Raw genomic sequence first — 13,146 nt, 5'->3', positions numbered from 1 at the left:
CTTGGGGTCTAGAGTTAGACCAGATGGGCATCTGCCATTTGTTCACTGTGTGACCTTGGGCAAGTCTCTTAATATGCCTATGCCTCTGTCTCCTCAGTCAATAGGTACCAACCCTCATAGGTTTGGTGAGAGGACTACATGAGTTAAGACATGTTTAAGCACCCTGAATAATGTTTACCATGTATTAAGTAGTCACGAAATGTCAGCCATAGACATATCAAAGAGCCATCTGCAAGCAACAGACTGTCCCAGCGAAGAAGAGAAAAGAAAAAAAAAATCATCTCAGAATCTCAGAGGTAATTTAATAATTTTACAGATGATGGCACAAAGAAACGCATAATGGCTCAACGTCTTTCCTGAGGTCACACAGTTGGTCAGCAGCAGTGCCAGGACCAGAGCTCAGCTTCTCTCTGCCACAGCACAATGCTCTCAAGGAAGAAAAAGGAGGAGAGCTCCAAACTAGCTTTCCACTTAGGTATATATTGTAGGTCTCATCTAACTCCATAATTGGAAATTACAATGTTACAAGTATTAACACCTGAATAGGTGTTAGCAGGGGGAGAAAGAGCTACTCTGCAGACACTGTGTATGTACAAGGGTAGGGGAGAGGTGGAACGATTGCATCCATGTCAGACTTCAAGTCAAGGCTTGTTTCTACAAAGTATCTGGGATAATAGCCCAGAATGTCAGACTACTTCATCAGAGCTCCCAGAGAGACACCAAACTGTCAAAAAGATATGGCCAAGGCTCACTGCTCAGTCCTGACCACACAGCCTGCAAGCCCTGAAGGGACGTCATGGAAGCAGTGGAGTAGATGGGGAGTGTGTGCTGGGCAGGATGTGGAGACTGGACCCCAGAGATAGACAGTTCTAGAAACACCTTCACCATATAACTGCTGCCATTTCAGCTTGCCGTCCCCCGCCCATCTACATCCCAAGCCTCCCCTTCCCCATCAGGCTCTCCATGCAGTCCTCTCCTACCTCTCCCACCTTTCCAACCTTTCCACCCACGAACCTCTCAAAGATTTTCCTGCATCACAACCCACTGTCCCTAAGCATAGGTACACATTTTCCAGCCTCAGTGCTTTGCCCCTGCTTTTCTTTTCTCCTACAATACCTGCCACCTGCTGTTCCATGATCCTTTTCCTCTCCATCAAAACCGTTGGGCAAAATCCTTTCCCAGAAAGCCAACCCTTCTATGAAGCTATCCCACAGTAAGAAGTCCTCTTTCCATCTTCTGCACTCCCAGAAACTCCTAGCTCTTTCTCTGGCACCTGATAAATTCTCCTCTCCTCTCAAGACTCTCTTTCCTTCACAGCCTAATATTAGTGTATCACTAACAAGAGGTCAGGACTCAGTAAATGCTAGCCACTAATATGGAGGTAAGAATGGTAGCTGGGAAAATGACATGCAGCAGAGGAAGCTAAGACTGATGGAAATGAAGAGTGAGCACAAGAGCAAAGACTTACTATGTGTCAGAACTATTGTTTCACCTGTGTTAACTCACTTAGTCCTAGAGACAACACCGTGAGGTAGGGCCTATCAATATCTCCGTATTACAGAGGGGGAAACTGAGGCACAGACAGTCTGAGTAACTTGCCCAAGGTTCGAACAGTGGGGTTGCAAATTGAACTAGGCCAATGGGCTCTTTATACTGTTTCACTGTCCCTTCTAACTCTGCATCCCTGAAAACCACGTCAACTGTTCCACCCACTGAATGCACTGCCTCTCTGATTCAAAAACACACTCTGCAACTTGCAATTATGGCACCAAATTCCCACCAAAGGCTTTCTGAGCGAGAAATTAAACATCAATTCTGGTCAGATCTGCCATGACAGTAACTAACATATGACAAAGTCCCAAATCCAAAACATTGCTTAAGCAAAATTATAGATGTTTTGAATGGAATGGGCCTCAGGTCATTCACCTAGGTCAAGATTTGCCATAATTTCCATTGCTAAATCCTGAAATATGTACCACAACTGTCTGCAAGCATACACATCTAACAATCGCTCTAAATATTATTTTGATAGAATTATGGGATTAACATACAATTATAAAGTTACTGATGCACAGAGTTGTTTGTCATGTATTGAAGGAATTTGGACCTCCCACTATGGATGGATGAACACAGAAAAGATATTTTTGGGTTACAACTACATTCACATGTAAGTGAAACAGCAATTACCTACATAATTCAGAATTTAAGTTACTTAATATTAAACATCCAATGAACAGAAGCAAAGGTTTTGTGAATTCAGAGTAAGTCTGATAACTTTCTCAATCTTCTGTCAAAACAGTCAGGGGAATGAGGGGTGGATAAAGATTTCGGCTTTACAAACGCATACTTTGTTCTCACAGAAAGAAAATAGAAAAATACATCTATCAGATTCAACTTTGAGGTCTGGAGAGGCTTACAACAGGACACCAGTTAAATTTCTGTCCCTGGGAAATTTTAAAATAACACACAAGTAACCAAAAATTAAATTATTAGCAAAGCAGAAGAAAAGGAAGCCGACGGTCTGTGCAGTTTGTGGCAGCGAGGGATATTTTCATCTCTTTGACGAAGAGAAGATAATGAGAACAGCAAAAAGACGCAGGAGAGAGATCACAGAGGGAGAAACAGATACCCAGCACGTCTCCAAAACTTACCCAACTCGGTCTGTTTACTCAACACTATTTTTCTCACTTTGCCAGTTTTAAATCAGACAGCGGCTGGGCTTTTGTTGTTGCTGTGTCTGTTCTTTTGATCCCAGAGCCCCATGAAAATTAAACTGTGCGCGGGATGAGATCTGGCCCCGTCTCAATTAGCGGAAAAAAAAGTTTTAAGCCTGGATCCTCGGTTGCTTCTTTGGGAATATGAATAATAAAAGTGACTAGCAGGAGAGGACGTGGGGGACGTGCTCAGCTGACGTCGGGCCCGCGAAGGGGCCGCACAGTTCCTCGGCGCAGCTGTCCAGATGTGCCTCATCTGGCTCCCCCCCCCCCCCCCCCCCCCCCCGCCACCCCCCGCCCGGGGCACGAACCTCGGCTGCCCAACTACCCCGCAGCTCCAGCTCATTGGTGGCCGCGACTCCCTGCTTGCTGCCTATTGGCCAGCCAGCCCGCCACTCTCGCAGGCCTGGACCCGCCCCCGCCCGCCGGGCTAGCTCGCTCCATCCTCGAGAGGAACCTGGAAGTGCAGCGCGGGCGCTGATGTGGCACTCAGCAGCGGCAGCGGGGCCCGGGAGGGGCTGGGGTCCTCAGGGAGTCCTGCGCACCCAGGACCTACCCCGGCCCCGGCCCCCGTTATGCTCAAGCTTTGAGGCCTTTAGGCTGGTTTGTTTAAACACAATGATTGCAGTCTGTTCTTGGGATGAAATTAAGGCGCGCCGAAGTTGGCTTAAATCCCCTGCATTTCCGAGTGGAAGGGACTGGGGCCCCGGGATGCCCACGCCCCTAAAGGGCGTTCAGGCCAGGCCTGAGGACTTCGTTCTCCCCGCTTTCTCCAGGGAGCGAATGATAAAATTCAAGAATACTTGTTCCAGAGTATTCTTCTGTTGGGGGGGGGGGGGGGGGGGGGGAGGGGGAGGGTGGAGTTAATGAATCCTTCATTGAAGTCCTTATTAACCAGAAAGGTGAGTGTTTCTGCGTAGAAGCCCACTTACAGCAGTGATTTGGTTACGGGAGTGCTTTGGAAGACTTAGCTGCCGTGGGTTTTTTTGTTGGGTGGTGGCAGTCGTAGAAAAACGGGAAATACTGCTTTATTCTGTGAGAATTTAGCCAGAACTGTACCAAATGATACTTTGATCCTGGGGAAATCGTGCAGGGTCGTTGACTGGTTCGTTGATTAGTTGGGGCGGGGAGGGGTGGTCTGCAAATCAATCGCTGTTACAATGTAAGGATATGACAGAAATGCGACCTCACTGAAATATTAAGATGCCGAGAGCAACACTCATTTGGGCCACCCACCGTGAAAGGTTCCAGGCCTTGTACTAAACAGCTTTACCCACATTATCATATATAATTCATACAACCATCTTGTGAAGTAGATACTATAATTATCTCCATTTTCAGATGAAGCTACCAAGATTCAGAGAAGTCTGTTCTAGTATGCCACCAAGGTCTCCAGGTTATGTTTGTGGTACTACATCATGGACACTTACCATCATGGACTTACCTACCATTTACTGGGAGTGGGTAGGTCAGAATTTGTTGAGTGCATGCCTCTACCTTCTGATGTCCAAAGCTTTTACATCACAGATGATGTCCTCATGGTTGTTGTATTTGTTATCTATTGCTATGTAATGGATTACCACAGATTTAGTAGCCTGGAACACCACGCATTTATTATTGCACAGTTTCTAAGGGTCAGAAGCCGAGGCATGGCTTAATTGCATTTCCTGCGTAAGTCTCACAAGGTTGCAATCAAGGTGTCTGCCAGGCTGCATTCTCATCTGTAGGCTCAACCGGAAAACAATCTGCTTCTGAGCTCCCTCAGGTTCTTGGCAGCATTCATTTCTTTGCAACTATAGGGCTGAGTTCCCAGTTTCTTTCTGGACGTCAGCTAGCAGCTGCCCTTACTTCTTAGTGTCTAGTCTCTGCAGTTCCTAAAAGCCAGGAGGTGAAGATCATGGGGGGCCTTTAAAATCTGTCTGACACAGTGGACTAATCAGACACATTAGTCTAGGTAGCCCTGATTATAATGTGATCACACCTCCACAAATGCTCCAAAAATTTAGGACCTTGTTCACCAAGTAAAAAATATGTGAGTGGATTAACAATATCCAATCCCTCTGTCAGTCAAGGAAACCCACAAAGAAAAGCTGACTATTGAAAGTAATCATGAGTCTGGCTTTCTGAAACATTTGTGATCTGACAATGGGGCAACTTTTATCAAAAAAGCTACACAACAGTGTAGTCAAGATATAGGATCAATCTTCCACACTCATCACCACTGACAGGCAGCTGATATTATTAACCATTGGAAGAGTTCCCTCAAAAACTACTTAAAAAAAAAAAGATTCCTGGGGCATCTGGGTGGCTCAGTCGGTTAAGCGTCCGACTTCAGCTCAGGTCATGATCTCACAGTTCTTGGGTTTGAGCCCCACGTCACGCTGTCTGCTGACAGCTCAGAGCTTGGAGCCTGCTTCAAATTCTGTATCTCCCTCTCTCTCTGCCCCTCTCCAACTTGCTCTCTCTCTCTCTCTCTCTCTCTCTCTCTCTCTCTATATATATATATATATATATATATCTGTCTCTCTCTCTCAAAAATAAATAAACATAAAAATTTGTTTTAAATAAAATAAATAAACAAACATTCCTGGGGAATTTTGCTTGCAAAAAGATGGAGTAGACATAATTTTCCCTATTTCCCCTGCTAGTACAACTAGAAATCAGACTTAATACACAGGCATACCCTGTTTTACTGTGCTTCTCAGATAATTGAATTTTTTTCAAATTGAAGTCTTGGCAACCCTCTGTTGAGCAAGTCTAGTGGCACCATTTTCCAACAGCACTTACTCACTTTGTTTCTCTGTGTCACATTTTGATAATTCTTACAATATTTCAAACTTTTTCATTATTATTATATTTGTTACGGTGATCAGTGATTATGACTTGCTGAAAGCTCAGATGATAGCAGTTTTTAGCAACAAAGAACTTTTTAATTAAGGTATGTACATTATCTTTTAGACATGGTGCCATTGCACACTTAATAGACTATAGTGTAGTGTAAATATAACTTTTATATGCACTGGAAAACCAAAAAATTCATTTGACTCACTTTATTGCAATATTCACTTTATTGCAGTGGTCTGGAACCAAGCCAGAAATATTTCCAAGGTATGTCTGTATAAATAAACAAAGAAAGACTTTGAAAAGTTGCAAGGAGAAGGTAGACAGGCTAATAATCTAGGGACACAAGGAATGACATGATGGTGAGTTCCCCAGGTTTTCTTTTTGTCTCACTGGCCCAGACTTGGAGCCTAACAAAAGCCTGTTCTCTCTAGCCAAAGGACCAGGAAGGGGAAGCCTAGAAAGACAAAACAGAAAAAAAAATGTTTGGACAATAACAGCTATAATCTAGCCAAATACCACAGAAAACAAAATACCACCAGCAAAGGCCAAATAGAATCCTAGACCTCTCTGCCCTTACCAAGTTATACTAAGGTGAAAACAAAGGGCTAGTTCTTTGAAAGGGTCCATGTAATGGACAAACTGCTAGCATGATGGACAAAGTAAAAAAATGAGAGAAGATACAATTACCAATGTCAGAAACAAAACAGAGGATCTCACTACAGACCTTACAGGCATCAAAAAGACGATAAAGGAATCCTACAAACAACTCTACACATACAAATTTGATTTAAACATAATGGACCGTTTCCTTAAAAAACACAGATGAGCACAACTCACCCAATATGAACTCATTTGAATAGCCCTGTAACTATTAAGGAAATTGAATTCATAGTTCAAATATTTTCAAAAAAAGAAATCTCCAAGCCCAGATGGTTTCACTGAAGAAGTCTACCAAGTGTTTCAGGAAGAATTAACACCAATTCTATACAATCTCTTCCATAAAATAAAAGAGGAGATAACATTTCTCCAGTCACTTTGTGAAGACTGTATTGCTGTGACACAAAACCAAACAAACACAACACAAAAAAGAAAACTGCAAACCATTTTCCCTCATGAATATAAATTCAAAAATCCTTGACAAAATATTACCAAATAGAATTCAGTAATATCTAAAAATAATTATACTCCATGACCAAGTGGTTTTTTCCCCCAAGGATGGGAGTCTTCTTAAAATTCAAAAATCAGAGGCACCTGGGTAGCTCAGTTGCTTAAGCACCCGACTTCTGCCCAGGTCATGATCTCGCAGTTTGTGAGTTCAAGCCTTGCATCAGGCTCTGTGCTGACAGCTCAGAGTCTGGACCCTGCTTCAGATTCTCTGTCTTCCTCTCTCTCTCTGCCCCTCCCCCGCTCATACTCTGTCTCCCAAAAAATGAATGAAAACATTACATTTTTTTAATATTCAAAAATCAATCAGTGTAATCTGTGATATTAATAGTCAAAAGAAAAAAGTCACACAAACATATCAATTGATGCATAACAAACATTTGACAAGTATCAGTATCGTAAAAATGCTCAGAAGAGGAATAGAGGGGAATGTCACAATTTGTCCTACAAAAATACTGCAGTTAATATTCACTTAATGTAAAAGGCTGGGGTTTTTTCATATATACATTGTGACTATATTTATATAACATCCTTACAATACAAAGTTATAGAAACAGAGAATGGATTCATGATTGCCAACAGTTAAGCAGGTGAGAGCGGGAGGGAAATGAACGTGGCTATGAAAGGGCAACCTGAAGGATCCTGTGGTGAGGAGCATGTTCTGTAGCTTGACTGTATCCATGGCATGTTGTTGGGATATTGTACTATAATTTTGCAAAATGTTACCATTGAGGAAAACTGCTTAAATGGTGCATGAGCTGTCTCTGTGTTATTTCTTACAACTGTATGTGCATCTGCAATTATCACAAAATAAGAAGTGTAATTTAAAAAATATTTTTTACTTTATCTCCCTCACCTCCTCCTGGTCAACTTAGTAAAACAGTTTGGTCACTGAGCAAAAGTGCGGCTGTCTCCAGAAAGGGATACTGTCCTCTTGGCCGCTTCCTGGGTACTGTTTGGGTAGAAGGGGTGGAGGGTTATACAGAGGTATTTTGAGAATTCAGAATTCTGCCTCGGTGATTCTTGGGCATGATGTCTCATTCTTTCCCCTACTGGCAACACTAGGTCATCTAGGTTGGTATAAGGTGCAGGCTGGCCAGAAGGGGGCCTAGAGGATTCAAATTTCATTCTGGTTCAGCCACCTCCATCCTCTTGTTGGATTGACATGGTCCTAGATCATAAGGAGAACAAACACTTGATTGTGTCCACTGCTAAGTCCTCCTACAAAAGCCCATGCAGGCACAACTGGAGGACATAAAGGATCTCTGTAAGTTTCCTTAAACTGCGTTTGTCTTTCTTGCACCTGACCCTCTGAACAAAAGATGTGGGTGTGAAGCGGGTGTGATTAGGAAAGAGGAGGTTATAGTTACTGGAACGGACACACTGATTTTGTAGAGACACAGGGAGAGCAACAGCCCTAAGGGGGGGACACCATAACCCCTGGAACACAGGGAGGAGTGGATGGGAATATTAATCATAAATTGTGTTTCAGAACTGCCCCTAGGGGCTTTCTCCCCAAGGAAAATACCAGTTTCCCCCAAACTGTTGCAAGCATCTCAGATGACACTGCGGGTATGTCATACCCTATCAGACAGCCCTCAGACAGCCCAGACCACAATTTAACCTTCCCAAAGAGTCTGGAAACAAGGGATGACTCCAGTTTCTGTAATGCCCTGACACAATACCTGTCAACACCTCTGAATGGTTTCTTCACTCCCATTCACAGTCATCCTATGAGTTAGTAGCATAGACAAACAGGACAGGTTAGACTGACTACCCTGGGGTAGTCTTTCTAAAAACAGAGACTAGGGGGGCACCTGGGTGGCTCAGTCAGTTGAGTGTCTGACTTCAGCTCATATCATGATCTCACAATCTATGAGTTCAAGCCCCATGTCAGGCTCTGTGCTGACAGCTCAGAGCCTGGAGTCTGCTTCAGATTCTCTGTGTGTCTTTATCTCTGCCCCTCCCCCACTCACACTCTGTCTGTCTCTCTCTCTATCTCTCTCAAAAAAAATAATAAACTTTAAAAATAAAATAAAATAAATTAAAAAAAACACAGACTAGCTTCAATTATTCTAACTTAACTAGGAACTCTAAGGCTTACCAACTCACCAGGGGGCTACATAGGAGACACTGTCAATCTATACACCCTCCCCCACACCGCTGACCCCCCTGAGCAGAGACTTTCCAACAATTGTCAACAACCTTAGTCTTTCAAGGGACACCATGTGCATTCCTAAGAATGTACTTCTTGAAGTGAAAGCCAGGCACTAACTTGCCTCCCTCCCCAAAACACAGTGAATTGCACCTTCAGAATTGTCACAAGAGACCTACAAGTGTTTAAACAAATACCACCAGCAGATCACGTACCTCTCAGACCAAGAAGAAGATCTCTCAAAACTAAGACTATGCTTAGTTACTTGGAGATGCTTGCCAGAAGGATAAATGACTCATTAATCATGTGGAACTCTCATGTCCCCCTACAACGGGAGTCATCTAATTAGAAAAAAATGGTGCAAAATTTACCTCTTACTATAGTTGATCTTGTTCCTCAAAGGCATTCAGGTCAGGATTATTAAGGATGATAGACTGTCTCCTTATGGGCCAAGGCAGAGTTTGTGCAATCATAAATATATCCTGCTGAATTTAGAGTTATGCCTTGGGCCAAATGAAAAGATCAACAGAAATTTAAAGAGAAAGACATTTGGTTTTCTAAGGTTGACCCTGATGGTTTATGGGATCTGTTTAGCTGGTGAATCCAGAACCTTGGGCAGAGAAGGAGGGAGGTTTGAGGTCAATCCCACTGCTTGGAGTCCTATTGATGGTAATTAAGTTACCATCAATAATGGTAATTATTGTTATCCAATACTGGTAAATGATTTAACAATAATGGTAAATACTGCTGTCCAATTATTGTCCTTAATTAAATGGTATCCAAGATAAATCAAAAGATTAATCAGATTGGCTGAAGGAGTGGCATACTTGTGGGAAAATATGCTCCAAGTAATGATGATAAAGAAACAAGAGATGGATATTGTTTGAAGACAATTTTCCATAAGACAACACTTCTGGTTGTCTTATGAGCAGAAGTACTGACAGCCTTTCTTCCAGATTATCTTTTCAAGAATGTTTGCATTTTGTTTAAGCAATGTTTAAGCAATATATCAGCCCTGGAAAATAGAGAACGTCTCCTTCCAGAGCAGAGGGTATAATAAAGAAAATGTCTCCTTCCAGGGCAGAGGTTGAAATGGTTCGCTTGCAACCCATTATAAAATGTTAGGGTTTTCTAAGCTCAGGAACCCATTATATGTTCAGGCATCAACTGTCTCTCATTCTATAGGATTTGAGGTTCTGAGAACCAGCCCAAATGCTGACTCTGGCTGCTGTTATTACTATGAATAGCAAACTGTCCTTCCACTCTGACCCATAAATCTCATGTCCTTTTTCATCATTCATGACACCGTGACAGACTAACATGTTAGCTTACATGTAGGGGACAACTTCATAACCTTTACATTCCTTGATAGAAGCACCATGGTCTATCAGCCATCACCCCAGATCTCTCTCAGTCAAGGCACTGTAGTTGTCACTCTGACCTTGTTTGCCTTCAATCATTAAATCCACCCTTGTATCTGAGGTTAGGTGTCTCACCTGCAATCTCATATTCTGAAATCTCATCATTGCCTTCAGCAATAAAGCCCAGCACCATGACAGCATCTTCTATCATTACCCCTAGCCCATGGTAATTTCTCAAAGACACCAAGTGTCCCACCTTGTCATTAGAGCATTCCTTATTACCTTATGAATGGAGTGTCCCCTGGACCCTCTTAGAAAACATGATCAAGGGTGGGTCCTCTTGTCTCATATAATAAATCCACTCTAATATTCCCAACTTCCTGAGCCCCCTGATCCCTTTTTCAGTACTCTGCCAAGGCAGTTCTGGAATTTCCAACTGTTTTATTATAAATCTTTATCATGCCCAAGCTTCATTGAGTCATTCCAGCAGGCAACTAGGACAGACTGCAAGTGTCCTTGCCAGGTCATCAAATGCCAAGCACAGGAGAGTGCTACCATGTTTATAAACTTCTTCCTATCTGGTCTTGCATTTCACCCTATGTACTCCAATGTTCACACGTATTTTTTTACTGGTTCCTGCTAGTTCATTATAGCTGGGTCCCACAATTCTTTTGGGAAGCAGTGTATTTCATCTTGGTGACAGAAGTGTATTTCTTCACTTAGGCTATTGGTTTAGAGGCAGTGAGGTGTAGGGGGCAAATCTAAGAAGAAGGAACACTGCCCTGTGAAGCAGCCACCTCAGGGGATCTTTCATGGCTACCAGGCAAAGTGAGACCACTGTCCTCTAACAAAAGAAAGGCAACTTCTTTTGCCAACCTCAAGGATTTAGGGAAATCAGGAGGTCAAGATTCTAGAATACCTATTCAAATATCTTTATTGCAGATGTCAGAGTCTCACTGCTTGGTCAGGGCTCTGGTTGTAGCATAGAAGACATATCAAGGCTACTTACTCAGTTTTATTTGCAGGTCTGCTAAGTTTTCTACTAAATCTTGGGCTTGATTTTCATCACCATATGCTGATCCCTATCAGTGATGGAGTTCTCTTTAACCACTGCCTTTGAGGCTTCTCTGCTTTCATAGCCTAGGTCAAGTTTATAGTTGCCTGAATTGAGCCTGCCATTCTCTTCTTTGAGGCTTTTGAGGCAATTAACAAAAACCTAACAACTCCCTAATTCATAAAATCTGTTCTAATATAGTTCAAGTGCTGACCCTGCGGTATTGTCTAGTGTTTCCTCTTCCACTTATATATACTTCATCCCAAGGCATGAAAAGTAACAATCTGAGGGTTAGGGTTAGGGTTAGATGTCTGAAGCCAAAAGTGAAAAGATCCACATTCAGTGTTTGAAGTGAGATGCTGTTCACCTGAGGTAAGACTTCTCACAGGGAATTATCTGCTACAGCTGCATTAGAAATCTGAAGTGGGCTCGAGGGATGTGACACAAGGCAGCAGAGGCATCAGCTATATCTACCAAGCAAACAGAAGGGGGAAGTGGAAGAGTATAAAATACTAAATTTTTTAAAAGTCAGTAAGGGAGAAAAAAGAGGACCATAGAACAGGTGGGACAAATAGAAACCACTTAGCAATATGGTAGATTTAAGCAGCAATATATCGGTAATTATATCACACATAAATAAACCAAACAAAAGACGTATTGTCAGGGTAGACAAACACACACACACACACACACACACACACACACACACACACAGAGCTGTATGCTATTTATCAAAAAAAGCATCTATAAATATGAACACTAACCAAAAGAAAGCTTAAAAAATAATATTAATAACCAAACAGAATAGCCTTTACTGCAAAAAAAATTAATAATAATAGATATTTCATAATGATAAAAGATTCAATGCACCAGGAAGATATAACCATTCTATTTTATACACCCAGTAACACAGCTGCAAACTATACAAAGTGAAAACTGGCAGAACTACAAGAATAGAGGGACAAATCCACAATCATACAGGATATTTTTTTTAATTTTGTTAATGTTTATATATTCTTGAGAGAGAGAAGAGAGACAGAGAGAGAGAGAGAGGGAGAGAGAGAGAGCATGAGCAGAGGAGAAGCAGAGAGAAAGGGAGACACAGATTCACAATCAGGCTCCAGGCTCCAAGCTGTCAGCACAGAGCCCAATGTGGGGCTCAAACTCACAAACCATGAGATCATGACCTGAACCAAAGTCTGATGTTTAACCAACTGAGCCACCGGGAGCCCCAATATGGCATATTTTAACAACCCCTCTCTGCGATTTATAAAACAAATAGACAAGACAAAATTCTAAAAGTGTAGAAAATTTAAAAAAAATTTTAATGTTTTTATTTATTTTTGAGACAGAGAGAGACAGAGCATGAGCAGGGGAGGGGCAGAGAGAGGCAAAGACACAGAATATGAAGCAGGCTCCAGGCTCTGAGCTGTCAGCACAGAACCCGACGCGGGGCTCGAACTCACGGACTGTGAGATCATGACCTGAGCTGAAGTCGGACGCCCAACCGACTGAGCCACCCAGGCGCCCCAAAAGTGTAGAAAATTTTAAACTCACAATTAACAAACAACTTGACATTTATAGAGTACATAGAACTATATCAAACATCTGCATAATAAATACTCTTTTCAAACACACATGAACATTTACACAAGTTGATTATAAACTAGTCCATGAAATATAAACCAACAATTACAAAGATTTTGAAGTCATACAAGATATGTGTTCTGACTACAATGAAATAAATCTAGAAATCAGTAACTGAAACTAAATATAATATATCCATGATTCAGAAATTTGGAAAAATATACTTCAACATAACCCATGGGTCAAAAATGCAATCACAATGCAATC

At 42.1% G+C, this 13,146-nt stretch overlaps 1 protein-coding gene across 1 annotated transcript in view; it reads right to left on the bottom strand.

Annotated features, from left to right (window-relative positions):
• Positions 1 to 2,977, bottom strand: part of TMEM45A (transmembrane protein 45A) — a 74,008-nt gene extending 71,031 nt beyond the window's left edge. Inside the window, exon 1 of the mRNA XM_049628079.1 lies at positions 2,652 to 2,977. The gene's annotated coding sequence lies outside the window, so the exon portion shown is untranslated. The remainder of the gene's footprint in view (positions 1 to 2,651) is intronic.
• Positions 2,978 to 13,146: the final 10,169 nt, after the last annotated feature.

This window comes from Panthera uncia, chromosome C2 (assembly GCF_023721935.1).
Source record: "Panthera uncia isolate 11264 chromosome C2, Puncia_PCG_1.0, whole genome shotgun sequence".
Classification (NCBI taxonomy): Eukaryota; Metazoa; Chordata; class Mammalia; order Carnivora; family Felidae; genus Panthera; species Panthera uncia.
The sequence above is the reverse complement of the archived record's forward strand: the minus strand, read 5'-3'. Positions and strand labels throughout refer to the sequence as shown.